At 36.4% G+C, this 8,535-nt stretch overlaps 1 pseudogene; it reads left to right on the forward strand.

Moving 5' to 3' along the window:
• Window positions 1-3,322: 3,322 nt before the first annotated feature.
• LOC119569340 lies at window positions 3,323-6,594 on the forward strand (annotated as a pseudogene).
• Window positions 6,595-8,535: the final 1,941 nt, after the last annotated feature.

Consider the following 8,535-nt stretch of genomic DNA (forward strand, 5'->3'; position numbering starts at 1 on the left):
TGTGTGTGTGTGTATGTTTGTGGTGGGGTGTTTTTAAAAACCCCTACAAGTATTTTTTTTTTTTTTTTTTTTCCCCCGGTGGGGTGTAAAAAGAGCAATTGCTTTTCCTAATTATATTTCAAATTATCCAAGATCAAGTTCGGTGAAATGACATAATTATCCTATTTTTGCATAATAATTGAACCTATTACACAACCAAAATTTTGTTCATGTGAAAAAGGGGAGCCAACGCAATATATATCCGCCACCATCGCCGTTTAATTTTCGCATTTCAACTTTTAGCTGCGTGGAGCCGGTGGCTTTTCAGATCACATCAGTCAAGGAAAACCCCAGGGAAAAACCCGCATCATTTGGGACCCGCGGGAGCTAGCCCCAGAGGTGATTTGGGAAGAGCCCCGTCTACGAGGTCCGGTCTTGAAAGGGGTTTTTTCAGCTTTTTTCAGTTGAAGAACAGCCTTTTCCCCTTCCAAGAAACCCCAGCCCTCCTCGCCAGCACGGCCTCCTAAGAAACCCATTTAATCCGAAAAACCGCAGGAAGCTTATGTCCGGGGGGAATCGGCGGCGATAAAAAAAATATCCCCCCCTTCCCCAAAGGGCACCGAGGGCCCCGTGTCTCTGCTTCGAAGCTTTCCCCACAAGACCTGGAGGAAAGCAAGCAAGAACGGGGTTTTTCGTCCCCCCCGGGGTGAGACCGCGTCGGAGCTCAAGCGTTCGCTCATCCCGGGACTCAGGGCGCAAACATTCTAAAAAACTATCAGTAATTTAGGTTCGGCCCTTTTGTCAGAGGGGTTTTTGGAAATTTAAAAACACAGAAGTGTTTTTCTTTGTGCACGATTCTATGTTTGCAATAAAAGGTCTCTTTTCCTACCCATGAAATACTTCAAATTTTGGGGTTTTATTATGAATGTAATTTTGGGTTACAATACTATTTTAAAAGCCCTGAATCTGTGTAATGATAAAGAGAACCGATTCACTACTGATTTTTTTAAAATTTGCTACCCATAACTTTTAATAAAAAGGCATGGTGGGGTGGACGGTATAACAAAATCATGATTACGATCTTTTGTAGCCCAAATTACGACCCACTTCTACTAAAAAACGACCTCTTCGATTAAAAACCTGACCATCACCTATCCCCCGAAGCGGAGCAAGAGTGAGAAAACCCCCAAAATCCCCCGGGGAAAATTCTCCGACGCGCCGGGGAACAATTACGGAACGTGTCGTCACACACAAAAACTTTTAGCAAAATTTAAAATGAAATCATTGGTATGTATATTTTTTTCTTAGTCCCAACGCAAAACTACTCATACAAAAGGGAGTTTTTAGAATAATGAAAAAAATTTTATACAGACTAAAAAATATGTAGGAAAAATACATACCCGTGGAACGAAGTAAAAACACGAGCACCCCTAATCATTAAAACCCAAATATGGGAGGTTTTTTTTTTATTTTTTTTTATTTTCCTTGGTTCCCATCAACCCTTTCATGGGTTCCCGAGGTAGCAAAAACAAAAGTTTTGGACCGGGGCCCCTTTTTTTTTAAAAGGTTTTTTGTTCCCGGAACCGGGTATAAACCCGGTTTAATTTTTTTTTTTTTTTTTGTTTAAAGGGTGGGAAATTAAAAAAAATTTTCAAAAAATTGTAAAAAAATAAACGGAAAAAAAGGCCCCCCCCCCCCCCCCCCCCCCCCCCCCCCCCCCCCCCCCCCAAATTTTAAATTTTTTAAGGGCTTATGGGAAATTAAAAATTTTGAAAAAAAATAATATATACAACAAAGAATAGAAAAATGGGGGAAAAATTTAAAAAAAAATTTAAGTGGAACCCCCCCGAAAAAGTAACCAAAAATTTTTTTTTTACCCAAAACGAAAAACCCCCGGGGGTAAGTTATTACGAAAAAAAATATTGGGAAAGGGGGGTTTTTAAAAAATTTTTTTAATTTATTTTTTTCTTCACTTCCTGTCCGCAGTAATCCCGCTCAGACCGAGGTAGTTCAGACGGTAAAAACCGGGTAATCGTATGAAATTATTATTGTAGAAACGGAAAAAAAGCAACTGATTTTAAGGCTTCGGGCTTGGATGAAACTTATTTTTTTCCTCTTTACGAAACAGCCTTTTTTTTCAAGTTGCCTGCGTTTTTTCTAATTCCTTTTATTTGTCTAAAATTGAATTACTCCAGAAAGTTCTCAATTTTTTTTTTTTTTTTTTTTTTTTTACAACCTTTGCAGGGAAGTTGAATGAGTTTAAAAAAAGGAAAATAAAAAGTTTTGAAGAGGGAAAACGTAAAAAGAACAGTGAAATGTACCGTGAAAAGAAACAAGCGTGCACACGCACGCGCACGCCCCGCAACCACAGACACACACACAAACACACACACCCCCACACCCCAACACACACACAACCACACCACACACACCCCACACCCCCAAACACACAACCCCCACACTCAACCACCACACACACTTTATTTACTTTTTTATAGCGATGCCCCTTAGATCTGGTAGCGAAGGTGGTCGCCCGGTCGCATCTTAGTTTTGGGGCGAATTTTTCTGGCTTCGCCCGGGCCTTTCATTTAAATGGCCCGGCGGTTTTTGGGGTCAGGGGAAATCTGTCCCACCTTGGGGCCAACTATAGCCCCCCATTTTGTGGCAGTAGGCCAAAACCCCGGGTTTTTATGGCAGGGTGGCATCCACCCCAATGGCTGTCCGGGTTTAACCCTTTAAACGGGTCTTTGGGGTGGGCACATGGGGACATTTACCTCTGCAGCAATAATCAGTTCTAACTACATCAGGGAACTGGATAGGGGCCCTCCCCCTCTAAAGACGAGAAACCTGCACAGCACGAGTTATTAGGGGATGAGACTGAGGCACCCGTTGGGGTTCATGTCTATCATTACGTGCGTTCCAACTGATTGTAAACCCCATCCTGAGTATTGTTTTATGTGTGGGGATCAGTTTCCAACAAGCTTTATTTAAATTATGCAAAGGGGAGGGTGCTATGATCTTCATCGGGGCCCTTATCCCCAAAAGGGCGATTTTTCAGCCCCTTTAAATTTTCCCCTCTTATAAGGTTTAGTCGCCACAGAGGGATAAGAGATAGCCCCGTGTCAGAGATTTACTGATTTGGGGGAAAAAACTCGTCAAAAATGATGCAATTGAGTGGGAACTTGCAATCTAACGCCACCTCGCCGGGTAAAAAGACCCAAGATTTGAGGGTTTTGCTTGGAACCCTGAACATTTAGCAAGTACTTGTGGTTTGAATCCAAAGCCCCCGAGTTTACATATCTGGTAAGGCAGTCATGACTCTGGTTTGATTAGGAAGTCGAAAATGGATTGGGGCCCCGGGAGCTGGGCAGTAAGTGTGCTGTGGGTTGGGATGCATACATGTACAGGGCAACTATGCACCTTCAAGGCCTGATACCACTTTTTCTGTATGTAAGGAAAACTTCGACTTTATCTGGCCTTAAAATCTTTTCTTGATGCCTTTTGCCAAAATCTTAGTCGGATCATGGAAAATATGATCAACACACCATGAGACGGCGCTGGCCTATTTTGGGAGCTCGCCAAGAAGGAAAATTCTTTGGGTTAAAATAAGGGTGGTAGCTGCAACGTTCCCCTTGGTGTTAGCCCCACCCTTGCTGATTTTTCTTAAACCCTTAATGTAATTAGATTTTTTTTTTTTTTAAAAGGAACCCACTGATCCAGAGTTCTTGAAAGCTGATGTTGCCGCAGATATGCAGACAAATACCTTTTACTATGGTTTTTTTCCTATTTTTCCCATCAAGACTTTAGTTTCATAATACAAAGGACCAATTTTTTTGCGGACTGTAAGTTGCAATGCCATTAATTAGAAACATGTATTATGTGATTGAATTATAATTATAATCATCCACATTTATTTTGTGTATATCACAATCATTTTAAACAATGCACTCAGTTTTGCAAAGACTTGCAAATGGTAATTTTCAAATATTCATTTTACTAATGAGGGAATAACAATATACTGTTCATTTTGTTGACACACCCTTCTTAAATAAAGACACAATCGTTATGGCTCCCTATTTCAGATATCTCGCCCATGATATGGAAGAAGATGAAGAAGAGCTGAAGTATGAGGTGTTTCCATGGATACTTGGTCGCAGATGGCGCAAGACATATCCAACTCTCTACAAAGGCGTGATGAGTTTTTACTGGGCTATTGACTGCCGCGCTGTTGTGTCTAAAAATGCTGTGATCAGGTAATATGACAGTCATTTTCCATTTTCTGTTGTGAGTTTTCCATGTGTTGTAATTTCTATATGGCTACCCCATACAGGAGAATAGGGTTAACAACTTTCCTTTTCAGAATTCAACTTTCATTTTCATCATTTGACAAATTCTGCTTCCTTTTAGTTTCACTTTTACTGGTTTTCTCATTGACCCATGCAAAAGCAGGGAATTTGTTTGTTTAAAGACAGGACATTGTGGAAAATATTACCTGGGACAAAACATCTAATTATGATTGCCCATTAGACTTCAGGTTGTAAATTTATGAACTTGAACAAATTTGAATTCAAATTTTTCACTTTATTCATAAATTTTCAGAATGGTAATGAAATGGCCATGTCCCAAAGAATCAGTTTTCACAACACATTATTACAAATTGATTGACTAATAAAATTTTATTGTGATCACAGAATTTGTTGGCCCTAGAAAAGTGTTGCTAAATCTTAAACTTTTCTTTTCTGAAAAAACCTCATAAAATATGCCTAAATAAATCCAGTTTTAATTCATTAACATAAACTTCAAGCATGGAAAAAACAAAACAAATAAATGGTATTTGAAGCGGAAATGCAAAAATGTCTTCATAGTTTCAAATCTACTCTTTTGTATTCCATCTCTGAATGCAATTTTTTTACCGGGTTTATGTATACTATATCCCCCCCAAAAAAATTGGGTGCTTTATTTTTAAGAGCATTATTAAACAATACTTCATAAAACATTTTCATTGGCAAAAATGCTTGAAAAATGAAATAAACCATGAGTTATAAATTGTTAATCATGAAATTGATATATAATTGCCACCTTGCTATTTCAAGGTTGTGGTTTTACTAAACTTAGGTTATGGATTTGGAACCAGATCACTGGTAGGGGAAACGTGAACGCCCTGATATCATGGGGGAGCTGTGAGAGACTATCTTCGGCATGAAGATGAAAAATGGTAATAATAAAAATTGTATTATGGTTAAAAAACAGTAAGTTTTTCTGTATAAAAGGCATGACATAACCTTTATAAAATGAGACCTAAAAAATAATAATAATTATAAAAATACTGAACAATAATGCCAAATGTAAAGGTAGGCCAGTTGGAAGGATCTTTTCCCCAAATTGTCTGTGATATACATGTTTTACTTATTTTTATTGTTTGTGATATACATGTTTTGCTACTGTATTTACATACTTTGTGTTAACAGTGTCGGGAAATAATTAATGAGACCATCAGTGTGTAAAATTTTCTAATTGTAGTTATAGGGAATGGGATGGATTTGAGTACTGGAGCCTAGCAGGGGAGCAGGATCCCACTGAAATGTAATTCAAAGTATCAGCAGAGTTTCCCATTGTAGAGGATTTTTCAAAATGAAACTAAACAAATAATATGAATTAATTGAGCCTATGTTACAGTGCAATAAATGTTTAAAATGTAGAACAGTCCTTTAGTAGTCTTTCCCCAAAGTTTTAAAAAAACTAGAAACCCCTTGATAATTTTTTTAAACATTTTAATTAAGGGAATATATTTGTTTCTTTTGGATTGAAAACGCCAGAAAATCATAAATAAAATGTTTTTTTTTATCCCAAAACACGGACACCCTCGTGGGCCAGAAAAGTCCCCTTTTCAGGGTCGGGGAGTTTTTGAGCGCAGTGTCAGGGTCTGAGAAATTCTTATCTACTCTACATGTCAGATTCTGACTTCAGCAGTGATACTAAGGCCTCTGGTATTTCACTTCTGAGTTACAGAACTTCTTAAGTCTGTTTTAACTTATGATGTTCTTTGTTATATATACTCATTGCTAAGTTTCCTAAATATTGTATTACATTCTATATTTTCCCTGTCCCTTTTAACAGGTGAAGGTGATGCAATTGCACAAAATGAAAAGGATTCTGGATTTGAAACTTTTTTATGTGAAGCAATGGACATAGAAAGCACTATCAAAAACAATATCCCTATGGAAAAGTAATGCTGCCCCTAAAAACAGCATGCAAATTTGTTGATTACCAGTCCTGGTAAACTGAAAGAGACCAAAAAACAATTTATTTGCACAAATGGAGACTGGAAGACCTGTCCCTTCAGATGACACCTCTGCATATAAACTTTCAGTTGACTCTGGGGAAAAAATGGAATGTCAGGGGAATGACAGCACTGAGGCAGTTAATAATGAAAAATTTTCTTTGTCTCAGGCTGACACTGTTAGTTTTCACTCAGAAGTCCAATCTAAACTTTCTCAGGAATTTTGATATGAACTGCTCTATAGATTAATATATTCTTATAAACTATCACTTTCATAGTTTTGTTAAGAACTGATTTTCTATTTTTTTAATGGTATTTTGTTTCTTAACTTCAGAATTTACAGGTTCTTCCATTACCCTGTACAGATCTTGCCCAAAATGTTGTATGGCTGAATCTCTGTTTGTTTTTTTTTGGGTATATCTATGCACTATAGAATATGTTTGTAAATGGAAAAAGTACACTGAAGAATTTTTATGTATTCTCCTATTCCATTTTGCCTTATTTAGTTACACAGTCCAGTGCTGATAGGTGACTTGGTTTTATTTTTCAAAAAATCCAACAAATCATAGTATTAAAATTTACATGAAATTACAGTATATGAAAACTTGTATATAAAAACAGCATTATAGCATTATTGGCTCCCAGTAGACATTAATTAAATGTCACTTTCTGTATCTTCATGAAAGGATGCCTTCTTTTTTCTATTACCTAGAAATGCATAATTTCTTTCATTCATGTAGACCTAATGAATCCAGCTTCCAGTATGTGATTTAATACAATTAGAATTGTATTAAAACTTATAATGTGTTTTTCTCCATATCCTTGCAATAAGGAGCTATTTTGACTATTTGGTTACAGTGTATCAGAAACTTTATTATTATTAACATAGTATTTTAATGATTTTATACAGTATGTCAACTTCCATCCTCTAGCATACAACATTATCAACTGTTTTCAGTTAAAAGTTTTATCACTTTTTGAAAACCCTTTGTCTGTATTCCTAGAAAAAACTAAAGGCAACTCTAGTCAGAATATGTGTGGTTACAGTTTGCCTGAAACTTTTTTTTTTTGAAAAGGCTGTTATTGCATTTTGGTGCACCACTGAAAAAAGAAGGCAAATATCTAAATAACACTCTTATAGTGATGCAGAGTTTAGACTTGTAAAGAGAATACACAATGGAATGTTTTTCCTTTATCTCATCTTCATGTAAACCATTGGTTCTCAAAGTGGGTGGTACTGCCCCCCTGGGGCAGAGGAAAGTTGGGGGGGGGGGGGGGGCAGGATGGCATTACAGTGACAATGACAAAATATGTCAAATGTTAATGTTTATGACATTTTGTCATAAACATTAATTAATAATAATTTTTCATTTGCGAAATACATCTTTGTGTTTAATCTTGTCATTTTCAATTTGAAGCATACAACAAATTACTAGATCAAAAATAATAATAATAAAAAAATAATAATAATAAAATAAAATAATAATAATAATCCACCTGGAAGTCAAGGGGGCACCAGCCAGGAAAAGTTTAGGAACCACTGGTGTAAACGAACATCTTACAACGTCAGTCTTTAATATACCAGTCTAGAAGTGAAAAATAAGAAAAACAAATAGGGAATTCTGCAAATAAAACCACCTAAATAGTAAGAATAATAATTCCCTACGTATGAATTAAGAAGGGAGCAGGAGAAAAGAAGGGGAGAAGGAAAATGATAACCAAGAAGTAAAAGGAGAAAATGCCCCCTCCCCCCCAAAAAAAAACAATAACAATAATAAAATAAATAAATAGGTATTTAACAGGATACATTTTGTCTAGTATATTATGGAACATACTATATGTTTAGTGCATTCTCCCACTACTAAATTTATGTGCAAATTATGGTATTTCAAACCTTGATAAAAAAAAACACCTACTGTATCAATCAGTTTATTTGAATATTTTATAAAAAGTAGTGAGAATCAAGGGAAACTTCACACTATAACAGAAATGAAATATGCTTTAACAAAATAAATAATCAAATATCAATAATTACAAATACTTCATGCTGGCCTGGATTATCATAAACTTGCATACTCGCATAAGTTATTGCTTTAACCTCAGTACCTTGAGGATGTTTGGCAAGGTCAAATTCTTCCCCATACAAAGTGGCTTTGATAGTAAATGCCTCTTTATCAAACTCTGTAATAACAACTTTTCTAGCAATTAAAAAAGGTTCTGCTGAAAACACAAATAGACATTCATCTAGAAATTGAAAAAGAAGCCCTTGCATATCA

Source organism: Penaeus monodon, unplaced genomic scaffold (genome assembly GCF_015228065.2).
Source record: "Penaeus monodon isolate SGIC_2016 unplaced genomic scaffold, NSTDA_Pmon_1 PmonScaffold_1427, whole genome shotgun sequence".
Lineage (NCBI taxonomy): Eukaryota > Metazoa > Arthropoda > Malacostraca > Decapoda > Penaeidae > Penaeus > Penaeus monodon.